Raw genomic sequence first — 24,950 nt, 5'->3', positions numbered from 1 at the left:
AAATTTAAATTGATATTTGAATGGCAAGAAGGAGCAAGTCCTTCAAAGAGTTGGAAGGAACACTTTTTATTAAGGGAAATTAATTAGTACAAAGGACATATGCTAAGATTAAATTTAGCTTGTTTGAGAAACTTAAATACTTATGTAGCTGAAGCATAGTACCCATATAAGATGAAGTCTGAGAGGTAGGTTAGACCATTTAGGATCTGTAAAATAGAGTAAGTTAGAGTAAGAAAGCAAGCTGGGGCAAGAAGTTTGGATTTTATCCTAAATGAAATGTGAATTAATTAAAGAATTTTAAACAGAGTAATATCTCATAAATATTTTTTAATAAGAAAGGTATGGACAATGAATTGTGGAAAGGCAAGAATAGAGGGTGGCAGATCAGTTATGAGGCTATTGCAGTGGTCTTGGCAAGGGAAAATAGTGTCTTAGGCAAGAGTGACAGAAAGAAGAGTGAAGTGTTTGAATTAGGAAGGAAAATCTGACAGGGCTTGCAGAAGGCATAAGGCAAAAGACTGACAGATGTTGCTGTATAGAAATATAAATCTTATATATCAAATAGACCATAAAAAAGTTAACAGTTAAAAAATAAATGAAGAAAAAATGTGCAATATACATAACAAAGGATTAAAATAAAATATATTACGTATATTTTAAAATGTCAAAAATACATTTTAAAAGCTGTAAATGAATAAGAAAAGACAACCCAATAGAAAATATGCAGTGATATAAAGAGATAATTTACAAAACAAAATACAAGTGAAATAACACATGCAAAGACATTCAACCCTGTCAATAAACACTTACAAAATAAAATAATAAATCACTTTAATCTTTTCACTGGAAAATTAAAGATATAAAATTTAAAATATAATAAAAGAGAAAATACATAAGTTTAAATATTTTGTATTGGTTGAGAGTAATAACAGTAATATAAATGAATATGGAAATTTGGCAGTTTCTCTACATCTATCAAGATTTTTAATTGACTGTGAAATTCCCCTGGTATTTATTCTAAAGATACACTTTCATTATTTATTAATTATTTTTATTATTTATTTTTAGACAAGAGTCTCATTCCATCACCCAGGCTGGAGTGCAGTGGCGCAATCTCCACCCACTACAACCTCCACTTCCCGGCTTCAAGCAATTCTCTCACCTCAGCCTCCTGAGTAGCTAGAACTACAGACATGCACTACCATAGCTGGCTAAGTTTTGTACTTTTAGTAGAAACATGTTTCGCCATGTTAGCCAGGCTGGTCTCAAACTCCTGACCTCAAATGATCCGCCAGCCTCTGCCTTCCAAAGTGTTGGAATTACAGGTGTGAGCCACCTTGCCCAACACTTTCAAATGTGTACATGAAGATACATACAAGAATATTCATTGCAAGGGGTTTTGTAATGGAAAATGTCACCCATTTTGGTAACATTCACCCCAAGAAATATAATGGAAATACTGTGAAGAGTTTTTAAAGAGTAATATTGATATATATGGACTTACTCGGAAATATCTCTATGACTTTTTAGAAGTAAAAAATCAAGTCACAAAACAATATAAGGAGTTTGGTTTTCTTTATATGGAGAAAACTGAAACTATTTGTGAATGTGAATGTAGGTAGATTCAGAGTAATATCTTCAATGTCTTAAAATTTTAACAGCGGTTCCACAGTAGGGTAGGAAGTTAATTGACCTGACTTATGGGAGGGCTGATGGATGAAGAAGCACTTTCGTTTTTTATGCTATACACATCTGCATTGTTTGAATGTTTATAGCACATATTTTTGTATTACTTGAGCAATTCTCTATATTGGATTTCAAAAAGTGAACAAATGAAACTTAGATTATATTGGGCGTCACAGAAGGGGCTTCAATCATGAACAGTTGTGAAACTTTTGGCAGTAATTTGAATTTAATAAATCTTTACTGAACAAAGCTTGCAAGAGTACAGTTCAATGTAGAGTCTGGTCAAACGCTAAAGGAAGTGCTCCAAGAAGGGAGAGTCCAAGGACTTGGTAGGGTAGGAAGAACAAGGCAAAGGCTTGAATCTGTCACGTCTTTGAGTTTTTTCATTTCCCTTATCCATAAAATGAAGTATTGGCCAAAGCAGCATTTCAAACTCTCTTTTTTTTTTTGAGGGGTGGGGCAAGGAACAGAACACTTTTGTATTCCCAAAATGAAATCTTATGAAACTTACTATTTACACTGATAAAAGCAGTATTTCTCTGGTTAAAGGAGGTCAAAAGCCAGAGCCCTACCAGCTCTGTTCCTTGGGCAACACTGCAGCCTTCCTCGGGATGTCCCAGGGGAACCCAAGGCCATGGAGAACACTCCTTAAAAACTTCCAGCCTGGGTCACTTCTAAAGCCTTTTCTACTCTAAAATACATAATTCTCATTTACAGATGTAACTCCTGAGAGTCAGTCTCAGTGACTGTAGAGTATGGTCAGAATTCAACTGAGGAAAAGCAAAGAGGAGCAGCATTTATTACACTATTTACATGTGCTACACCTTGTTTAAGCCATTTTAATACCTTACTTTGTTTAATCCTCACAACCATCCAGTATTTTTAGCTCCATGCAGGGAGGAAACAAGGAGATAAGGAGCTTTCCAGAGGTCACACAGTAAGTACTGAGCTGGAATTCTAACAGATTTGCCTAATTGGAAACGTCACACTGGGTAGGCCTAGAGCATGGTGTCCTATTAGGGGACAGGGGATATAACAATAGCATTTCTGGGGGCTGATGGGGAGGGTGGTGGAGAACACCAGGACAGGGTGGGTGGGATGACTTCCAAAACCAGCTCCTCATGCTTCCCAGCTTTGTCAGGGACTATGTCTTGTAACAGTCTATTTGGGGAGCTAAGACTATCACATGTGGAACAAATTAAGGAAAACATAGGCAGCTTGTAATTAGCTGTTTAACCACATGGTATACTCTAGAATTTGAGGAGCTTTGAGGTATTTTTTTTTTTTCTTTCAGAAATGATTATAAATTTGCACTACTCTTGTTCCATCCTCTCCAGATACCTGGTTGTGGTCAGTGCCTGTGGTGAAGGCAACACGGTGCACATCCAGCACCCCTGAGCAAGATATGCCCAAACACACGTACACTACAATGTTCCCATAACATCTGCCTCCATAGCATCAGCAACTGACCTAAATGCCTGCCTTAATGGGCAGGGCTTTTCTGCATGCTAGATATCCAGAATGCTTGCTGTCCCTACTTGTAATTTACCACTGCAGTTGTTATTTACATTATTTTCCAAGTAATCAATTCATAGAACAGGCAGACAAGAGCTGAGTCATCTTGGAAGAGAGCCCAAAAATCTCCCCTGCACAGCAAGCTTTACAAAAAGATCATCCTTTGTGGAATGCAAACAAAATGGTCTCCGCAATTTATTAATGTTCCCAAGAGCTGTGATTATGAATCCAGACATTTTAACAATGTTGAATCTAATTATGCCAAGTGAACAGAGTATCTGTCACAAGTTACTCCAAACTATCCAGAGGTACAATGTAAGCCTCCTGTTTTTACAGGTTCTTCTGTCAAATTTAACTGAGAGCATTTTGTCTTTTGAATTAGACTAAGGTTAGACAAGATTTACACTGAATGCAGCCACAGCAATCAATGCCTGATGCTTAGACTAAGCCAGGATGCCTATTTTTCAGTCACCACATTGTCTAATTTTAAGGAGAATAAAATATTGGCATATTCCCAATTCAACCCATTTAATTCAACTGCTGTTTGTTTTAAAAGGAAATTTAAAACAATAACAAAGAAGGAATTCACCAATGCTGATTCTATGACACACAAAACAATTCTTTTTTAAAAAATTATACTTTAAGTTCTGGGGTACATTTGCAGAACGTGCAAGTTTGTTACATGGGTATACACGTGCCATGGTGGTTTGCTGCACCCATCAACCCATCACCTACATTAGGTATTTCTCCCAATGCTAGTCCCCCCATCCCCTAACAGGTCCTGGTGTGTGATGTTCCCCTCACTGTTGTCTATGTGTTCTCATTATTCAACTCCCCTTATGAGTGAGAACATGTGGTGTTTGGTTTTCTGTTCTTTCAATCATTTGCTGAGAATGGTGGTTTCCAGCTTCATCCATGTCTCTGCAGAGGACATGAACTCATCCTTTTTTATGGCTGCATAGTATTCCATGGTGTATATGTGCTACATTTTCTTTATCCAGTCTGTCACTGATGGACATTTGGGTTGGCTCTAAGTCTTTGCTATTGTGAACAGTGCCACAATAAACATACGTGTGCATGTGCAGTATCAGGATGATGCTGGTCTCATAAATGAGTAAGGGAGGATTCCCTCTTTTTCTCTTGTTTGGAATAGTTTCAGAAGGAATGGTACCAGCTCCTCTTTGTACCTCTGTTAGAATTCGGCTGTGAATCCGTCTGGTCCTGGACTTTTTTTGTTGGTAGGCTATTAATTACTGCCTCAATTTCAGAACTTGTAATTGGTCTCTTCAGGGATTTGACTTCTATACAAATAAGCTAGAAAATCTAGAAGAAATGAATAAATTCCTGGACCAAATTTCAATCTTAATATCACTTAATACAAGTAACACTAGCAGTTTCAGAGAGTAACAACAGATGTAGAAGTTGAAATCTTTTTTATTCAAAACAGGAGATGGGAAATGTTTTATTCATGCATGCATCCCCCATGGCCAGTATGACCTTGCATGCAGTTGGTGCTCAATAAATGTTGGTTATATAAAGAAAGAAAATCTAGTTATGGGACCTTGTGTTATCAGTATAATATCCATTTTTGTTTGAAGACAAACTTGAATTTTTTCTTCCTGTTCTCCTTCAGTGAATGGTATTTGATTTTCTTTTCATGTTAAAAGTTAGTAGCCTTTTATCCATTGTAGTAGAAGGTCCACCATACATTACATTTCTATTTCTCTTTCCTTTCTAAGTAAAAAAGTTTTGAATAACCAAACATCCTAGCTTCCCTTGTTTATGACTGGAGTTCTGGTATAATTATTCTTAGTGTCCTTTCAAAAATATCACAATTTAGGAAACAAACAAACTATAATTTAAGTCATCTAGAAAAGCACCACAAAATCACCAATCACCTTTATCTCACTGAAGATTGTACCCTGGGGACAGTAATCCTTCCCAAACAAAGGAAGAGTAGCTGTCAGTACCCTGGAATCACTTCTGAATCCTTTTCAGAAGCTAAAACACTTTTCAGTTACTGAAAGTATTCATCCTCAGAAAAGAAGGTGAGCAAATCTTCTCAATATGAACGAAATCAAACTGAGTGGATCCTCAGTGAGAGAAGGGTAATGTTGTTTTGGGTCTATGAGGGGACAAATATCAGACCAGACCAACCCAGCAAACCTGGGGCTTATTAATGTGCTGTATATGAAAGAGCCAAGCAAGTTTAGCATTGGTGGGGTGGTACTGGACTCCCTCTAAGGCCTAGGCAGGGTCTAGATCAGCCTAAACCATAGAACCATCACAGCTATGACACACACCACTTGTCTTGAGAGCAGTCATCAATAGTGACATCCTGTGACAGCCAGAGGCAATGGAATCTGATCAGACTCAAATTCTCTCCTTGCTTATACATTAATGCCAGGCTCCTAACTCTCCCATTGTCCCCAATCTTTGGACTAAGTAAATTCCTAGTGTTCTTAGAGACCTGAAACACACACACACACACACACACACACACACACAAAACAAAAAACAAAAAAACAAAAAACAGGTGAGACTAAAAAGATTCTTTGAAATGAATAAGATAATGGTGGCATTAATTTCATACCAAGTTTGTGGAAGAATTCACAAAAGACAGACAAAAAGAATAAAATTTAATGGGCAACAAGCAATTTTACCTAAGATTTTGGGAAGAATGTCTTGAATATACACAGGATGTCCACACCTGGAGTTGTTAAAGACCCCAAGTGGCTTGCAGTCAAACGCACACATGATCTACTTGGGCCCCAGGGTCAGGCAATGACTAGGGTCTTCCACTTCTAAGCAGCTCACTATAAGTTAGCTCTGGAGCTTGATTTAAAAAAGACTAGAGGGCAAACTTTTCTTTGCCCATAGAAAAATCTAGGCTCATGAAAAATGTAATCAATGCTTAGACACTTTGGGACACTGACATGGTTATAGAGCTTATCATTGTTTTGAAAAGTGTCTGAAACAGTTTTCTGTACACATAGAGGTATTATCAGAATGACTGCCAGAAAAACTAAGACAGTGGATACTGAAAGCCAACCTAACAGTGCCAATGGGAATAAGGACCTCCCTTTTTCATCACTTGTCATCCAAAGAGATCTCTTTAGAGATGCCATGAGATTCAAGGAAGAAGAATGCAAAGAATGCATAAAAACCAAGAGCATTCAGGAATTTATGGAAATTATGGAAATGATTCACGTAAAGAAGACTGATAAGAACAAAGAAGGAAAGCCAAAGTAAAATTATATAGGAAGACAAAGACGGTAAAAAGAATCCAAAAGTTACCCCAAACATGGCATATGCTTTGATAAGACTACTGAGACTACACTAAGATTTTAGGCGGAAATTCCTCAAAACAAAAGGATGGCCAAGAGATGTGAATGTGTTTACATAAGAATAAAATAATGAATAAGACCCCAAGTGTAGACTAACTTTCCTTTTACCTTTTAGGTACAAGGCCAGCATCTGTACAGCTCAGTGTTTACATTTACACTTATGTAATGTGTGAGTTGGCACATTGAGTGACCCATGTAAGCAGTCACAGATTAATTTTGTTGATGAGCAATTCAACAGCTCCACAAGATGGCACATGGGAATTTTTCACTGCTTATAGACTAGGCCAGCCCCTCCATTCCACGAAAAGTGCAATCATTTATTTGTAAGGGGTTTGGGACCTCAAAGGGAAAACTGCAGATGGAATATCCAAGTTCAAAAGGGTTCGCTGCTGCCAATTATAAAGTACTTCTATTATTGGCTATTTGGTCGTGGGGTGTCATTTTTTAAAACTGGATTTACTGATAACTATGGAGCATAAGGTTTATGTTCTAATTTCTCTGGGATTTGATCAGTGGTTTCCCAGTTTTGACACAGAAGTAGGTTCTTTGCAAAACTGTATTTGCGTCAAGTTCTGATTTTGGAAATCAAAACTCCTAGTGAGAACGTTATGATTGATCTAATTAATCACAATGTAAGAATTGCTTTCAGTAATACTTAATATAGAATGAATCATTTAATTAATAGCCAAGAAAAGAGCTTGTAGAATTTCACTCTGTTCACTACTCCTCCACCCCAATCGTATGAATTGATTTGGTTGTTAAATACAGTTGCGAAACATATTTGCAAGAAATAAACAAACTCAAACACATAAAGGACATGTTTAGCATCCGGTCAGGTATGAAAAAGTAACTCTTGCATTGTAGAACAGAAGACAAAAAGAATAATTGTGAATTAATCCAATTAAACAGGAAGTTCTGTCATCTCAATTTAAAATCAAACACAAGGATCTGGCAATCTGAATCAGGAAAGAAAACAAGGAAAACCTTCCCTCAGCCAGTACTCAAGAAGCATGCCAGCCCTGGTAGACACGTGTCAAGAGAATTTAGTGGAGCCTCATCGTTGCACACATCTTCATTTCTCTTTCCCCCTTGTTAAGGCTTTACTCTGTGACATTAGCAAAGGTACTTTCATTCATTCAACAAATGCATGTTGATGTATACACTAAGCCAGACTCCTGGCACACTGTACTCAATGCCTTTGTTGCTTGTCAACTAAAAATACCCTTGCTTGCCTCAATTTAGCAAAATATATAGAAAGAATATTTGACAATGAGACAAATAGATTCAGTTCTAGTTCATGTTCTATTACTTATTAAATATGTTACCAAAAGCAAGTATGGCCAAATACAAGCTCTTATAAAATTATAAGCAATGATAAATATTGGGCAAGTTGCTGCATGAGGGCTCTGTTTGTCTCTTAAACCCCAGATTGGCAGATGCCAAAAACAGTTTTGTCATGGAAAAGGATGGTTGGTAATTCCATTTTCCCCTTTGCTTTACTGCCCACAGAATTTCAGTGAACATTCAAAATAGGAAAGAAATCTCAGAATCCAGGATGCATGCTATAATACACAGAGAGTATTTAGAATATTCACAGGAGCATGTGTTCAATCTTCCCTACTTTCAAGCAAATTAATTTGAGACCTAGATTCCACAGACATGTATATCACATGATCCTGTAAAGAGCCATGAATGCCACCTCGCTCAGATTAAGCTAATCAGAGTATATGTTTTTTCTTCCCTGTACCTTTTTCCTCCTTCCACTCAAAATAGACCCAGAGCCTCAGGGATTCGCATATGACTCAGATTGGGCCAATTATAATACCTTACCCCTCTCCTCAGCAATGATGGGCACATAGTTCAAGCCACGCCTGTTGTGTCACATAATCAGAAATCCATAAGATGGTGAGTCTGGAGCTACTGGTGGCCAAGTCCCTAGCATGTGGGAAGAGCTGGTCTGGAAGAATTAGGGCAACACTCTGTTTCTCTAGAAGATGACAGAAATCCTGATGGAATGAGAATCCTGATGGAATGTGAACTCCTGGTTTTAGTCTTCTGAAGACCTCTCAAGGGTTGTTGCTCATGTCTTCTTTCAGCTCTAATAAATCTCCTTTTTGGGGTAAGCTAATTTGGATTGGTTTCTGTCACCAATGTAATGACTGATGCATAGAAAAGGGCAGAAATACTCACTGTTTTTTTTTTTTTGTTTGTTTTTGCATTAATGCTTGCTACAAGAATGCCTGGAACTGGGAAAGTGGCTGGAATGGAGATTCAAGGCCACAATATCTGGCTCTTACAGAGAGAGGAAGAATGCAGATTTATTCAGAGGACGGTGGTAGCATGAGAAGAATGAGCTTGGGGTCCTCTGGCCAAGGTCTGAGAGGCCCCCAAAGCTATGCCATACTGACTTTTAAGCAAAAATTAAAGTATAGGAGGCACAATAGCATACTCATCCTGGCACTGCAACGAAGTTTTTTACTTTGAGCCATTCATATAACCTTTCCAGGACTGGTTTTCATCTATAAAATAAGGGTCTCACATTGCAAAGTGCTGTACTTCTTGAAGCTCTCATGAAAACTGACTTTAAACTTAACAAAAAATAACTGTGAGAAAGAGTGGACAGGGAGAAATTTAGGCAAAAATAGTTTATTGCGACTATATTTTAATAATGATAACACCAATAATAACTAAAATATAGCATAACTTTATGGAAGACACTGTTTTATATGTAGTACATTTGTTAACTCATTTAATCATCACTTCAAACCAAGAGATAGATACTTTTATTATTCCCATTTTAAAGTTGAAGAAGCCAAGGCACAGAGGAGTCTAATAACTTTCCCAACACTACCCAATTAGCATGTCAGAAATAGGAACCTAACGCATGCAATCATTGTCCAAAATCCATGCAATTAATAACTGTGCTACATATCTGCTGTTAAGTGTGCCTGTTTCTCTGCCTGGCACAAAGTAGAAATTCAGTAAGTGCTTATTAAATGTTAGCAGATGAATATAAAGTATTCTCTGTGAAGGCATTGATAACAAACGAGTGATGCATTTTTCAAAGTCATGGTGCTAATGGTGAAGTACCTGTCCATGGGACAAGATAGCCTTTGTAGGGATATTTTGCAGCCATACTCCCAAATGCAACCCTCTTTCTGTCCCACTCTAGCTAGAATTCTTGGAGCATTATGTGCAAGGGTTAAGTACATTTTGTTAAAGGTAGGACAATCCTCATGTAATTTCCTTGGCAACTGGATTATACTAAGGAGACTGGTTTTTGACAAGTACTTCTACCTCATGCCAATGAGAAAACTGTCAGAAATAAACCATCAGAAACAAAGAAGAATAGAGAAGTAGAAGAATATGTTCAACCAAACACACTTACTTGTTTCTTTGCCATGTGTTAAATGAAGGCATTACTTATGCTCTCTCATCAGGGACCTAAGTAAAAACTGTCCTTTCAATCATGATTTTCTTAGCCCCCAGAAAGTTGGCAGAAATGGCTTCTGTAATTAGCACCTATAATTTGAAAATGTCCATATGATTAGGTTTATTGAAGACTATGTATTAAGCAAATTAGAATTTAGATTAGAGCAAAATTTTGATAAATAAATTCACTATCCCTTTAAGTAAGAATCAGATTTTCCTACATTAACTCTGTTGTAAAGAATTATGTTGCTAGAGTCAAACTTGGTGGTTTAATAAAGCCACTCCCTCATTGGAATGCTGAGATCAAGTTTATTAATCCATACCAGCAGAGCTTATCTAAGCAACGGAAAAGACCATCGTAATTGTTATCTACCATGTGATTTGATAAACCAGTTGAAGTTTAGCAATCTGCACTTTCATTGTCCAGTGGCTTCAAGGATCTAAGGAACAAAATGGCTTAAAGGTTAGTTCAGCCTATATCATGACAATTGCCATGGTTTGGAAAATTTGTATTACAAGGACTACGAATAGCTCTCATGCGATCAGAACAATAGCTGTGGAAAAAAACTATTAGGTCATTGCATCTACCGATCCCCCTGTCGGTTCTAGAGAAGCAATTAGAGCTTCTCTTGCTCCGGTATTGCTTCTCTGTGTGCAGAGAAAGCTTTAACTCCTTGTGGTGTAGCCAGCCTGGCTCTGGTGAAAGATAATGGAGTGCTGCTCATCCAGCCTCATCCACATAGGAGAAGCTACCCAAGCTGAATCCGGGACCGAGTCTATTGGTGTGCTCGAATATGGATCTTATAGTTCTTAGTCCAGAACTGTTTATTTTGCAGATCTTCTCCCTCTGTGGAATATAGCAGCCCCAAGAGCAACACCTCACCAAGCCATGAGAAGACAAAAACACTCCACACAGGTGATGGTCTGTTGTGTTCGGCCCACAGAAGAGCCCTGCCTGCTTGAAGCAGACATTCCCTAGTGGTAACAGGACGCAGGTGCATGTCCTCACTTGACATATGACTTTTGAATTATTTGCATAAGCTATAAAACTGGAGTGGATGTAATGCTATCTAAACAGAAATACAGCTTTTTAAAAATAAAGACTGTACTAGAGGTTTGAGGGAGCCTCTACATTGAAGATAATCCTAACGTCAAACAGAGGTTGGGTAAGCCAGAAAATGAGGGCTTGGAGTGACAAAAAGGATTTACCCTCAGTCCTGCCTAGAAAATTAGCTAATAAAAGCTGCATTGAAAAGATGACTCCTTTCTGCTTCTCCTGACAGTTTGGGCAGATGAGACTGATTCAGAGATAATAGACTGGAAATAAATTTCTGACTTTAGGCCCCAAATTAGATAGGTTTCTGAGCAGTCAGAATTCCAGTTCAAATATTATAGCAGAAACCTATAAGAGAGATTTGGGGTTTTATTTTGAACTTGTTGACAGCTTACTTTTAATTTTAAATAATTATTCAAAAATTTCTATAGCCCAACATAGACTATAAACTCCTTTAGGGTTAGGATTGGCTCACTTTTCCTCTATTGGGGGACACACTGTTTTGGAATAGTCTCCATAGCTACTACTGTAGCTGGACTCTAAGATGGTCCCCAAAGATCACTGCCTCCTGTTATTCACACACTTGAATAGTCTTTTCCTACAATGTTCCAAGGTTGGTTTGTGCAAGCAACAGAATATAGAAGTGATGAGATGTCACTACTAGGATTAGATTATAAAAGACTGTGGCTTCTGTTCAGGTTTTCTCTCTCTTTCTCTCTCTCTCTCTCTCTCTCTCTCTCTCTCTCTCTCTCTCTGTTTCATCACTTACTCTGGGAGAGAGCAATGTGCCATGTTTGAGCAGCCTTATACAGAGGTTCTCATGGCAAGAACCTGCCAGCCTACCAACAGCCAATGAGAAACTGAGGCCCACCATCTACTATTGGAGTGAGCTTAGAAGACTCTCTAACCCCAGTCAAGCCTTGACATGGCTGCAGCCCTAGCCAATAGCTGGACAGCATCCTCATCAGAGGCCCTGATCTGGAACCACCCAGTTAAGCTGCTCCTGGGTTCCAAAATAAATTGATACCTTTTGGGATAACTTTGTTATTTGGCAACAGACATAAATAGCTGATGAAGAGTCCATTAGGTTACCAGTTTTCTCAGTGGCCCTTGATCTAAATATTTCTTAGTTAACCCCGGACCAGAACTGTCTTTCTTGCTTCCTGGGGAAGATGGCATGGCCTTTTCTAATTTGATGACTTCTAATTTCAGTTGAAGCTAAGTCATGCTCACATAAGTTGCTTTTGGTTGGTTCCCCTGGTGCCTGAGCCACCTGAGATGCCCCCACTGCATATCCATTTTTTCATGCATTCAACAAATACTTAGTGAGTGTCATTGTTCCAGGAGCTATGGCTGCAGCGGTGAACAAAACTCAAGGCCCTTGCATCCAGCATACTCTCCTGATAAGCTATATTTCCTGAAGTACGGTACCGTCCTTTGGACCTCTTCTACCAGCTATCTGGGCTCCAAATCCCTATCTAAACCCTTGTTTATAGAGACCCAGCAATAGTTAGCCTTTTCAAAGTAAGCTTGAAAGACATTCTTATCATTTACAACAACCCTTAATAATTACTGATAGTCATTTAGCCCATAAGCAAGGCAATTGCATAACTGCATTGTCCTGGTTATAAAAATATGGATACATTCAGTAGAGGTAGGAATTTGCCACACATGTCTTGCTTCCCTCTAATGTCAACCTTCCATGGCATTTAATAATGTTCTTCACACCACATAGTTTTAATAAATCACATTTTATCTGTTGGTAAACATTCTAATGTCACATTTCCCACCCAACATCCAACTAAACCATGAAGATCAGTCATATATGACCAATTCACTTAAATCTCAACTATAAATATTGTCTAAAATGCATATATAATCATGTTTCAATGCCACAGATATTTTTTTCACCCACTTCAGTCATCTTTATTCTAGCAGAAACTCTAAGCTGGTGGAAAATCCATGTTTCCTAGGTCATCACAGCCAGAGAATAAATATATTGTCAAAACAATGATCACAAAACCATATTTCCTGACTCAGCTTCTGTTTCTGCTAAGAAGTATGAGGCTTCTCAAGAACTTCTTCCTCTGTGTTCCACAAACTAATGTTCTTGGTGACACCTGGCTAGTGTTCCTCTTCACCCGTCCTTTTTATAGGGTAATATTTCCTCCTACTGAGGACACCAAAGGCAGTAGCCACCACCCGTGTCTAGCTGAGAGTGCAATACTTGCAGCCAAGGCTATCATCTACTGAAGCTGCTAGTCTACTTTCTGGCAAAGTTACTGAACCTGTTACATGTATGTACCAGGGATTAGTCTGAGTATTAAGGATTAAATTGAGGGGGAAGACACAGTGCCACCCCTTTTCTATAGTATTGGTCAAACTCCTTTCCAGAAATAAAATTTTGCTCAGAAGACTCAAGAACACAACATAGTCCTTACCTCCTCTGCAAATTTTTCAGACCTGTTTGTATGTACCTAAAGGCTGGGTGAATTTGGTTTAGTCTTAAGCTAAGACACTTGATTTAAGGGTATCCCAGCAAAATCAGTCTGGGAGCCAGGTTAACCTGTGACTACTTGCGAAAGGCTAGAAGGCCTAAACTGGATAAATTTTAATTTATTCATTCGTCCCATGTGAATTTATCGACAAAAACCTGTTTCCTGCCTTCAACATTTTCATTTCAGTTTTTACATTTCCAACCACAGCCAGTGGGGTTTATCACCTTATCCACTCAATAAGGTTAGTTTTAGAAAGCCTTTGCATTACAACATGATGACAAGTTAAGCCCATTATAAAAGGAAAGAGGAAAATTTTTAATTTAGACCCCCTAAATTTTCTTTTTTTTTTTTTAGCTGCTAGGAATGAAATTATTTCATTGGTGTTATGTTCAGCTGCGATTTTAAAACAAAACAAAACAAAAAATAGTTCTTTTTGTGTGGTTCGGAAAGTAAGGGGTTTTTAACTGAGCAGGTGAGATTGCAAACTCAAGCCGCAGTCACAGCTTTTTCTTTTTTCTTTCACCCTGCTTATTCATTATTTGGATGTGTGTTGTCTCTTCCCTCAAGGTTACATTTTATAAGACAAGTTTGTTTTTTACAAACATAAACTTTGAATTAAATACACTAAAAGATAAAATAAATACATTAAGATAATTAGTTGAAGTTTATAACCCAGAGCTATGAAAAAGAAGATTCTGGGAATACAGCCAAAATGGAGGTGAACATAGTATTTCAACCAGACTAAAAAAAAAAAAAAAAAAAAAAAAAAACATAAAAATCAGATATGTATATGTATATATATATGTATATGTGTATACACACACACACACACACATATCCTGGTCCTATGTTATGTGACAACTGGATGAGATGACCAATTCTGCATTTTCTTTTCCTTCCAATTGCTCATAAAAGGATCATCTGTAATCTCTACACCATATTGACCTGAAATTTGTCTTTGCCGAAACTAGTTCTTATAGACTCAAAATATTTCCTGACTGATGAACATATACATTCATTTTGTGTAATGAAATAAATATATTCAGAAGTATAGAAAATAGAAATAATAAATCTTGAAAAGGAAGAATTTTAAAATGCATAGCATTTGCATTAATTTCGAGGTGGGGAAAGGGTAATTTTGTTTGCTTCCTTATACCTTTCATCACTACAGATACAATTTTCTGTAACAAACAGATTTTGCATTTGAGGGAAGTTTAAAAATAAAAAGGAGGAGGAAGGAAGACGTAAGACGATAACTGCCTGGACCCCATATGTTCATTTATCCCTTTCCTTTGGTAGAACACTGTGCTAACTAGCTTTCGTCACACTAGTCTACTTAAGCTCTCTCATCCACCTGAGAAGGCTGTATGTTCTGTACGAGTATCTTGAATGGCACAGATCTAGGTGCCAGGGATGACTATGCAGACTGTTCTCTTGGTGCCACAAACAACCAGTGGTTACTGTCATTTCCATTAGTAGAAGGTGACAGTCACCTATAGAATATAGTAAGCAAAGTGTGAATTTAAGTCTTCTTCTCTTTAAGAAACGAGGGTCAAAATGCCAGAATGGACCATGGTAAAAGGAAAGCAATATTCAAAGGCAGCAAATGTATTCTCCAGAACGTGGAGTTTTTGATAGGCTTTTCTGTGAATAAAGACGTATATACTGCTTTACAGAACATTTCCATTTTTATATTATATTCCATCTTTGAACTATGGGTTCACTAGTCTTATTTCCAAGCCTCCAAACAGGAAGGAAAAAATTAAGCCATTGAATGCCTGTGGGAAGAGAAAAAAAAATATATACCAATTTGCAATTAGGTGATTAACACAAGAGCCAGTGGTAACAAGCAATGTGTTTTTATTCCAAACATCTTTGCTACAAATTGCGGTTAAAAGCTTCACCCTGAATTTTCTTTTTGTCTTTTGACTGTAGGGTGATGATATAAGGTAATTGCACAGTGAGTACAGAATGCTGCATGTTATTTCATGCAAGCCATTTAGTAACTACGTCAGGTAACCACACAGAAAACCCTTTTAATTACAAGGTAGGATAGCTTGCATTACCCAGCTGCATTCTTTCTGGTTAGCCTTGACCTATCGGTTCATTGCTAAAACTTCCATTTGTCCCAGGCTGTGCTTCATCAGCTGCCAAGGGCTACACGGACTCTGGTCGAGTGCTCCTGCAGCTTGAGGCATCACCACGCGGGGATGCTCTCTCTAGTCTCTCCATACATGGACTAATGGCTTGGCTGCAGTTGCTACTTGGATCTGCTCAGTTCTGGTTAGCAACACTTGGAAGATTCTTCTTGTCCTGGATTCTATGTAAAAAGTGAAAAGTATAATTGTTGATGACTCAGCCCACACTGAGGAATAAATTAAATAGAGCTTCCTTAACAGCTAATTTAAGCAAATATATGCAAACATATATTCACTGTAAGTAATTAACAGTCTGGAGTTATTCCCTTTCAGCACTCCTTCTAATTTTTCCTCCTTAGAGAATGGTGACTCAGTTAGCTATATGTAGTTAAGAATAATACCCATGGTGATCTTACTTGTGTCCTCTTAATTCATCATCCTGGTTTACATGTTATCTACTGATATGCCTCCATTTTTGTGTAGTTCCACTTTCTACTTAAGTACATGTCAGGGCTGTTATTTCATTTAGCAAGGTTGGCATGCTAGTTTGCAATGCATATTCAGTATTTTTATGCTAATTGCTCAAAATTCAATTTCAAAATACACATGATGAATTGTATTTATAACTCTAGCTATTGTTATTCCTAATTTGCTATGGAATAGATACTGAAACCTAGGGAGAGACATTCTCTCAAGTTCTCTGTAAAATACTTGCTTCTGCAAAGATTCCCTTTTCTGGCACCCTGGCTTTTGACAGTATGAGAATGACTATCTTCCAGACTAAATGCTACTATGGAGGAGAGACTAGATCCTGTTGTGCAGAAATTGGATCACCTTATCCAGTGTTTTCTCCAGCTGCAGCTACTGGAGGCCTGTTGCTTGACTCTTTAATGGCGGCTTATTTGTGGGCTACAACTGTTATGTCTAAAGGAAATCATGGCATTCCTCCCATGGGATTTACAGGCGTGAGCAGTGACAGAAAGTATAAGTGGAGCTTTTACTTCACCATTAGAATAGGCCTATTTTATCTGAAAATTGCATCTTGAAGTTTTTCAGGTTAAAATATTTCACATTGGAGAGAAATATTGTTTTTTCTGGCCTCCAAAAAGTTTCAATTCTTCTTGTTTTTATAATGGCTGATTGGTAGCAATATTCTGCCATGGGTCCTGAGTTAAACCCACAGCCCAACATGCCTCTCTCACTCCATCTTATCTTCAGCACCAACTCTTCCCAGAGGGGTTCTTTTCCGACCTTCCTGTCTTGTTCAATACTCCACCCTCTTCCAAAACAGATCTGAACCTAGAGAGTCTTCCTTGACTTCTAGACCCCACACACATTATCAGGTAGCAAAATTCTATAGTTTTAGAACCATAAAGACAGGAAAGATACATTCAATTTTAAAATACCTACTTTAAATACTTATATATTTACCAATAAAGCCACATGGGTTTCTTTTCTTTGGCTTTTTTTTTTTTTTTTTTTTTTTTGACAAGAGTCTTGCTCTGTAACCCAGGCTGGAGTGCAGTGGTGCAATCTCAGCTGTCCGCAATCCCTGCTTCCTGGGTTCAAGTGATTCTCATGACTCAGCCACCCAAGTAGTTGGGATTACAGGTGTGCACCACTAAGTCCAGTTAATTTCTGTATTTTTAGTAGAGATGGGGTTTCACCATGTTGGCCAGGCTGGTCTCGAATGCCTGACCTCAAGTGATCTACCCACCTCGGCCTGCCAAAGTGCTGGGATAACAGGCATGGACCACCATGACCAGCCTGAAATTATTTTATATCAGTATGGTAACACTTATTGTCTAAGGATTATTTAAACATTACAATGTCTTTTGATAGCATCAGAAGAATACCTGAAACATGAATGTAGATTAGACTTAAATCTAAAATGTTGATCACGTGACTGACCTTGGATGTGGGCATAGTAACAAGGATCTGATACGCAAAGCAGTAAAATATTTTAAAATTTCTGCTCCCTTGTTCAAGTTTGGTACTTATCACAACCAGGACAGTGCTGTGACTTTATTTTTTTTTTTTTTAATATTTGGTGATTATGAACTGTTAGTTACAATCTAGATTTGTGTCATAATGGGAAAAATACTAATCTCAAATGGAACATGTTTATCTTTGTTTAGTTAAATATAGTTTGCTTCATAAACCAAATCTTTTGGATCACGGAATCACAGTTGGTGGTAAGATTGGGAATCACCACTACAGTCTACCTACAAAAATAGCTCTTACCTCTATACCCTCTACTCCATTCCAACTGCAAATGCCCTAGTTTATTCCTTCCTTTCCTTTTACTTGGGCTCTTATAAAAGGCTTCTAACTAGGCTTCCATTATTTTCTCTCTCTTCATTACATTCATTGCTACTCAATTAATTAATCCTGCTCAAAACATTTTAATATATCTCTGTTGATATCCTAAGTATAAACTTCCTTACCCTGGCACTTAAGCCCTCTAAAATACAACCGCAACCTGTATCCTAAGCCTTAACTTTCATTACTGCTTCACAAAATGCCAGCGTCAATCAAGATGTACTAACTCCTACTATTAATCATGGCAATTAGATATAAGGTTCTGAACTGTTGACTCTGCCAATAATTAGCTCTGTGACTTCAAGCCCATTCTTTAACCTTTCTGAAACTTAATCTCCTCATTGGCAAAATTGAGATCACTCAAAAAAGTTTAGTTGTTTGTCATTACTATTATTATTATTTAAAGTACCCTTCAGTTTCCTGCCTCTCAAATTTGCTCATTTTCTTTCTTTTTGCTGAACATTCTCCACTCCTTTTTAATCTCTCTAAAGCAGTGGTTCTCTAAGAGTTGTCTTTGAAAAGCAGTAACAGAATCACCTAGGAACTTGTTAGAAATATAAATTCTGGGCCCCATTCCAGACATAATAAATAAAAAATGTTAAGTATGGGGCCTAGCGATCTGTGTTTTAACAAGTCTTCCAGGTAATCCTGATGCACACTAAACTTTGAGAATCAAGACCATTCTCAAATGCTACCATCTAAATTCTTTTTCTTTCTTTCTTTCTTTCTTTCTTTCTTTCTTTCTTTCTTTCTTTCTTTCTTTCTTTCTTTCTTTCTTTCTTTCTTTCTTTCTTTCTTTCTTTCTTTCTTTCTTTCTTTCTTTCTCTCTCTCTTTTTCTTTCTTTCTTTTCTTTCTTTTTCTTTCTTTCTTTCTTTCTTTCTTTCTTTCTTTCTCTCTCTCTTTTTCTTTCTTTCTTTTCTTTCTTTTTCTTTCTTTCTTTCTCTCTCTTTCTTCTTTCTTTCTCTCTCTCTTTCTCTTCCTTCCTTCCTCTTTCTTTTTTCTCTCTTGTTTGTTCATTCTTTCTTTCATTCATTCTCTCTCGTTCATTCATTTCATTTGTTCATTCTTTCTCTCTCTTTTGTTCGTTCTTTCTCTCTCTCTCTCTTCCTTTCTTCTTTCTTTCATCCTTATGCACACTAAACTTTGAGAATCAAGACCAATCTCAGATGCTACCATCTAAAATCTTTTCTTTCTTTCTTTGTTTCTTTGTTTCTTTCTTTCTTTTCTTTCTTTCCTTCCTTCCTTTCTTTTTCTTTTCTTTTCTTTTCTCTTTTCTTTTCTTTTTCTTTTCCTTCCTTCCTTCCTTCCTTCCTTCCTTCCTTCCTTCCTTCCTTCCTTCCTTCTTTCCTTCTTTCTTTTTCTTTCCTTCTTTCTTTTTTTGTTTTGAGACAGGGTCTCGCTCTGGCTGTGTCACCCAGGCTGAAATACAGTAACACCATCTCGGCTCACTGCAACCTCTGCCTCCAGGGCTCAAATGATCCTCCTGCCTCAGCCTCCCAAGGAGCTGGGATCACAGGTATGTGCCAACACACACAGCTAATTCTTGTATTTTTAGTAGAGACAGGGTTTTTCCATGTTGGCCAGGCTGGTCTTGAACTCCTGGCCTCAAGTGAGCTGCTCACCTTGGCTTCCCTAAGTGTTGGGATTACAGGCGTGAGCCACTGCACCTGGCCTAAAATTATTTCTTATCCTTCCAAGGGCACCTGATCTCTTCCCTGATTAAAACTTTGTACCATACCTTGGCATTTCTGCTTTACCTTAACCATATGTGGATATTCATCTTATTCCTCTTTTACTTTTGCCAAATTGGTAACACTTTGCAAGAAGGAACTCTGCTTACTAATCTTCAACTAGGAATCAGGGCATGACAAAGCTTCCTTCAAATATTTGTTTGACTATATTTGAATGAAAGAATTTGTGGTACTTACAGTACTAGAGAATAAATAACTAGAAATAGAAAACTTTCTTTTTAATATCAATTAAAAATTTCCATTCTGGAAAATTCAACAGCAACATGGATTGGATGCTTCAAGTTCTCAACTAGCAGAGTTTCAAGTAAGGCAAAGGAGTTAAAGCTCCATCCTTATAATCATCTCTTCATTCTTTGGTTCTGTAGTGTAAGCCCTTTTTAAAAAATAGCTTTCTGAATGCATAATGTTGGACAGGAAATGTAATATCAAGAATTGAGGCAAAATGTATGTGTAAGGCTGATGGTTCTGTAAAAGTACTTTCTATTTTATCTGCCTATAAAAGGTATACACAATGCTATTTATGCTTCCCATTTTGCTTAAGTAATTTTGAACTCAGAAAGGAATCCAAGCTTGGTCCATTAAATTGCAAATCCAGTAAAAATAACATGTAGTCTCTTTCTTTCTAATTGGATAGAGTCTATCATATACAAAATGAAATTTAAAAATACTATTTTCTTAAACATCATTCACTAATTAGTACTAATCAATGTTTTAAAAGAAGGTAAAAAGAAGGAACTAGTGGCTACTTAGATGTCTTCAAATCATGTGTGCACAGTGTGTCTGTGTCTGTATATATATTAATGTATATGTGTGTGTGTAACTGGAGACTAAATAACTAAAAATAGAAAATACACACATACACATAAAGATACACTAATGAGATCTTTATTTTAAATTAGCTGGATGCTTGATATTATCCAGCTGATTGTTGGGTAGTAGTTGAGCACAGCCTTGTTTTCAAGCAGTTGTAAGTTAGTGTGACTTGCAGTGATGAAAAAAGAATCCACTGTCATTGGGTTTCTTTTGATCCAGTGTTTTGTCTTTACTATTTACTTTGCTTGGAGACAACCTTTAATTCTCCTCAACTATTATAAATTGATATGCAGGCTGAACTCATAGGTAACAGAAAGATGTCACTCTCCTCTAACTACATCTATCAGAAGATTGTTGATTTTTTTTTTTTTTTTTTGCCTTTGGCAGAGAGTCATGTGCTTGCCGCCTTGTCAGATGTAAGGCAAAGGTTTATGAAACAAAATAAAGTTAGTGATTTAAAAATTCTCCTTTTCTTTTAAACTTTTTCATAACAGTAGCATCTACTTATTTTATTTACTGAATATATGAGAAAAAAACAACAACCATGTTAATGACAGAATGCTAAAGAAACAACTGCCTTGCAGGTAAGGTCCATTCAATACAGCATCTAACAGGTGTTTTTTTCTCCCTATTTCTAAGGCCCTCAGCTTTACAGATTACTTCCAGAAGGAACTGGAAAGAGACCTCTTGAAGAAATTCTAAGAGACTCCTAAAATGTTTTGGGAAAACCCTGCTTGCTGTGGCCGGCTAAGGAATAAGATAACATCAGAGATTTCAGAGACACTCTGCACGAGCCACAGAATAACTAATCAGCACACAGAATTCTATTCACCTGCTGGTAAAGGCCAAACAGAAACAATTCCAGAACCCATACCTTTGTGATAAGTAGAATCAGTTTTAAAAAGTTTAAAAAAAGGGAAGATGATTATAAAATAAAAAGGAGAGATTGCTCTTGGAAAAGGACTCTAGAAAAAATGCAAGCTCCAATAAGAAATACAGATTATAAGAGCATGCAGGGATGAACCTTGAATACATTATGATAAATGAAATGAAATGAGCCTGACACAAGAACAAATATTGTGGGATTCCATTCGTATGAGGTACCTAGAATTGGCAAATTATTGGAGACAGAAAGTAGGATTGAGGTTACCAGGGGCCATAGAGAGTGGAGAATGGGAAGTTATTATTTAATGAGTACAGAGTTTCTGTTTTGGATGATGAAATAGTTCTGAAAATGGATAGCATAGCCTTGTAAAAATACTTAATAACATTCAATTATACACTTTCAAAAGGTTAAAAGAATAAGCTTTATGTTATGTATATTTTGCCACAATTTAAAAAATATAATGTAAACAAATGAAAAAAAGCAAGTAAGGAGACCTTGTGATAGAAAGTCCCTCTGATACTAACATGTTATGAACTTACAGAAAAGAAAAAAAAAGAATTTTCAGAAGAACTAAAAAGAAGAAATAAATTGGATCCTCATCTGCAAGAATTATATCATGTTACCCATACAGGAAAACAATATAAGATCAATAAACAGAACAGAAAGCCAGCTAGCACTGAGCAGTGATATTTTTGAAAAGGGAGATGATCATAAGTAGGACCAATTCTAATAATATCCTGTCCATTTACAATGTTTTTTATAAAAGTTAATGTATTCTGTAGACCACCATCCTTACCTATAAAGAAGAAAAAAGGTGAAAAAACAAATCATTTACTGATAATCAGTTGGCCAGAGAGGAAGACTGATTTTTTACCACAAAGCTTAGAGATATTGAGTTGCAGCATAAAGAGTGAAATTGTATTTAAAGCTTCATAAAGAAAGAAAGGGCTGAGCGCGGTGGCTCACGCCTGTAATCCCAGCACTTTGGGAGGGCAAGGCAGGTGGATCGCCTGAGGTTAGGAGTTCAAGACTGGCCGGCCCAACATGATGAAATCCCGTCTGTACTAAAAATACAAAAATTAGCTGGGCATGGTGGTGGATGCGTGTAATCTGATACTTGGGAGGCTGAGGCAAGAGAACCGCCTGAACCCGGGAGGTGGAGGTTGCAGTGAGCTGAGATCATGCCATTGCACTCCAGTCTGGGCAAAGAGTAAGACTCTGTCTCAGAAAAAAAAAAAAAAAAAAAAAAGAAAGGAAGAAGAAGATAAAATTAGAAAATCTGGCTCCATAAGGTAATGCCCAACACTTGAGCTTCTGAGATTTTGTGATTCAGAGATCTTTGGAAAGATTTTAAACACTCAGCAACTAGCAGTAAAAAGTGGTTAGTAAGTGTACCCCAGGATTACAGAAAATGATCTATATTTGTTAATAAACAACTATTTAAAAACACTTTTAATATTTGTATATATTAAAGCAGCATTTCTTCAAGATGTAGCAATAGCATCTCTAGGGAACTAGTTAGAAATGTACATTACTGGGCCCCACCCCAGACCTGCTGAATCAGAAACTCTGAGTGGGGTCAGCAATGTGTGCTTTTACAAACTAACCCCCCCAAGTGACTGATGCCAGCCAAAGTTTGAGAGTCATTGCTTAGGATGCAAATCAGCAGAGAGGTAGTTAGCGGGCCCAGCAGGTGGTTAACCAGACTGCACTGACCCAAGGGAGAATCATAGACAGGTCTCTTGCTGGAGGGAGCTGCTCCTGAAGATAGGAACATTGCTGAAGCCCTCAAGGGAGGACTTTCTTCTCCTTTTCCAGGAGGATTTCTTATTTGACTGGGGAACTACTTGTCTGTTGCTAGTGTTAGTAAACTAGGGTTTTAGAGAAATCTGGAAAATAATTCTGCTCAGGAGACAGCATGAAGACTCCTCCTGCTTTCAGAGCACCTGCTCTCTAGCCTCTTCCTCCACATTTCTTCATATTGGAATATATTTGCAATTCATTATGTCAATTCCCTCAAATCTTTCAGAATGTATGTTCATCTCACCATTACCCAGAAGTCCTCTCAAGTTAGGCTTGCCTGATATCACTATCCAAATATTCTGCAATAAAAGGATTCAGCTGGAGATTTCAGGAGCCCCATTAGATGTGTGTGTGTGTTCTTTTAATCTTTGTTCTTCCTTCTGTCATGGAGTATCTGGGAACAAGGTCCATATATAAGTTAGCAGCAAAAACATCTGTTTATACTTAGATTAAGGTTATGAAACCCCCTTAACCTCAATATGCTGCCAAATGTTACTAATTTTTTAAAAATCCATGAACATATATATATTTAAATCCACGGCCATGTTTCTTTTACAACGTCATCCAAGTTGATGAATATTGATGTTTCTTTGTGCCAAGTCTTATCATCTTTCTATAACTAGACTGAGAGTCTAAATTAGTTCTACAACCTTAAGCCCATGATCTGCCCCTCAGTACTGATACCTGCCTGTTCCCTTTTCAGGTGTATAACCAGCATTGAAAAAGAACAAGATCCAGCACTTTCTTTGTCCAGGCCCTGTTTCCTAAACCATCATGTATCCTACCTTATTTCCCAACCTCTTGCACTGTGATCTTACCACTTCTCTGCAGCCTCATACCTGTTTCCAACCTGACATCGATGTTACTTTTCTTTCTATAATTTGCACTGGTCTCTTGAATTATGTCTACTTCTGGAAGCCCTAGTAACAACTGCACAGGGTTCAGGAAACAGCACATCAAGCTAGGATTTCCAGTAGTCTCTTCAAAGAGAGCTGGGTAAACTGAACGCTATTTAGAATTAAACCACTAAAAGTGTTTAATAGAGGTTTACCAAATAGTTTTGTTTTCCTCCAAAACCAAAACACACATATTCACTCTGCCAGTGCTTGCTAATGCCTTAATGCTAAATGTAACTCACCAGCCGCCTGGCCAAGAATCAGTGCTTACAGGATTTATTCCTATTGGAAGAGATAGTACACAACTCTGATTAGACCTTTTTAAAAAAAAAATGTCTTGGAGGATTGCTGAACCAATGAAATTTAGAAGAGAGGAAACATAATTTCTAAAACTTTGATAAAGAGACATTATAAGTCATGAAAATATGCATTGACTCTTAGAGTAAGGGTTTCAAGGAAATAAGGTAGCCTAATAAAGAGGATTAGTTGGTAAGCCAAATGGAAAATTTAATACACATTTTTCTCCCTTCTATGTTATTTTCACTTAATTTTCTTGGAATCTATGTTTGTGAAAGAACTAGAGGTTTGATTTGCAACAGGAATATTTTACTGTCTCCATTACCTAAGGGTAGGTGCCAACACTTCAGCTCCATGTATCACCAAAATTGCCAAAGTTTGAGTAGTTCTGTTCAATAGTAACAACAACAACAATAATGACTGGATGATGCTAGGCAAACCGCAGTAACCATAAAATAAAATAAAATAAAATAAAATAAAATAAAATAAAATAAAATAAAATAAAATAAAA

At 37.3% G+C, this 24,950-nt stretch overlaps 1 long non-coding RNA gene across 1 annotated transcript in view; it reads right to left on the bottom strand.

Annotated features, from left to right (window-relative positions):
• Positions 1 to 15,375: 15,375 nt before the first annotated feature.
• The window catches only part of LOC108533169 (uncharacterized), a 72,878-nt gene continuing 63,303 nt past the window's right edge, over positions 15,376 to 24,950 (bottom strand). Inside the window, exon 4 of the long non-coding RNA XR_001886670.1 lies at positions 15,376 to 15,852. This is a non-coding gene — a long non-coding RNA (uncharacterized LOC108533169). The remainder of the gene's footprint in view (positions 15,853 to 24,950) is intronic.

This window comes from Rhinopithecus bieti, unplaced genomic scaffold (genome assembly GCF_001698545.2).
Source record: "Rhinopithecus bieti isolate Rb0 unplaced genomic scaffold, ASM169854v2 scaffold_10351, whole genome shotgun sequence".
Classification (NCBI taxonomy): Eukaryota; Metazoa; Chordata; class Mammalia; order Primates; family Cercopithecidae; genus Rhinopithecus; species Rhinopithecus bieti.
Note: the sequence above shows the minus strand (reverse complement) of the source record. Positions and strands in the feature narration are given on the sequence as shown.